This window comes from Stegastes partitus, unplaced genomic scaffold (genome assembly GCF_000690725.1).
Source record: "Stegastes partitus isolate 25-593 unplaced genomic scaffold, Stegastes_partitus-1.0.2 Scaffold457, whole genome shotgun sequence".
In the NCBI taxonomy this organism is placed as follows: Eukaryota; Metazoa; Chordata; class Actinopteri; family Pomacentridae; genus Stegastes; species Stegastes partitus.
The window spans coordinates 2,049-3,821 of NW_007578188.1; positions in this window are offsets into that span (position 1 = coordinate 2,049).

Sequence of the window (1,773 nt, forward strand, 5' to 3'; positions counted from 1 at the left end):
AGCTATGGTTCTTTCTGTCTAAACTATCTTTTAATATAGTCATATTTTAACACACATGTAGGGAATAGTTGTGAAACATCTGCTCATGTTTTATATAATAATTTTGACAAATCACATTGATCAAACAAGTTTCGAGCATTTAGTGAATCTTAAATTTGGCATTTTACCAGTGTCAAAATGTGGCTGTAATAATGCAAACATTAGAAAAAATATTCAGTCAGATAATAGTAGACACATCTTAGTGAACAAATTAATCTTGAAGCAAAAAACTGTGCCAGTGTAAAGCGTAACAGATTCTAAATTTTATGTAAAATTCATTTATAGATTTATCCATTTTTATTTATTTATTTTTTACAATATTTGTTCTTTGAAAGAAAGACGCAACAAATGTGCACAAACATCACTTTATTTTAGCAGATTTATTTTATGTTACATTGATACATATAAGTGAAGTGAGCATTCTGAAAAAGCCATTAACCAGAGCCAGTATAAAGTGTTCATCCCCCTTGGAAGTTTCCGCTTTTTATTACTTTTCAACACTTAATTAACAAGTGATTGCATAAATATCAAACACATTCAAGTCAATGTTTAGCAGATGCACCCTTGGCAACAATCATAGCACAAAGCCTGTCTGGACAGATCTCAGTTAACCTCGCACATCTGGACACTGTAATTTTATCACATTTTTCTTTACAAAACTGCACAACTTTGTCAGGTTACACAGGGATCGAAAGTGAACGATTCTTTTCATGTTCAGGCAAAAAATCTTGAAAAAAAAACTTGAATTGAGATCTGGATGATAATGTTGAAATGATGCAGAAAATAACATGTATGAAATATTATACTACTTTTTCAGAACTGAACTACAAGCCCCAGTGCTGCTTAAGCCATGGAGACTTTATCACAGTGTGCCAGAGAAAAAAGGAATATTACTACAAATGTGTAAAATTCAGTGTATTAATTGTTATTTTCTTGCAAATGCCCTGACCATCTCTTCTTGCGCTGCTTTTGCATTTCTTCTCTCAGCTTTTCTCCTGTTGAAAATTGCTTCAGAATAAAGCAATGACTCCTCATTTCTCTGTGGAAAAATACGATATGTTTTTTTAACATACAAAAATTGAGCTGGCAGATGGTAATTCCATAATGTAGGGTTACTTCTTTTCTTTCATTACTGTACCTGTGGACTGTTCTGATCAATGCTGGCTCCTGCAGCATCTGTTTGCAGAGAAACACAGAAAGTTACGATGAAAGATGGTGTTAGTTAAATTACACAAGTAAATAATGCAACACTGATAGTTAACGTATGCAAAATAGTGTTAAATTACCATGGCAGGAATCAGAAGTTTTTATCCTGATGGTAAAGATGAGAAGAGCTATAACAATAGCCAAAGCAGCAGATAACAGAAAGATAATTGTCTTGTTTGTCGGGAAATCTGACATGTTGGGTTCTGAAATAATACAAAAATAAAATGACAATTATTTTGGTAAGATTACATATTTGGAAAACAAATGTTTCACAAAATCAATATGTCCTACCAGATTCTCAATTAAAAGCTACACATATTCTTATCTGATCACTGCATTAAAAAAATAAAAATTTAAAAATCCTGCAGTTACCTTTAATGTCCATTTTCGTTCCATTTCCAAATAACATCTGTCCACATGTGGCCACAGCACAGTAATAAGTCCCAGCATCAGAGGAGGTGATGTTGTAAACACATTTCTGGGGAGACTGAGCCTCAGGACTCCTCTCACATTCATCACCACTGTTTC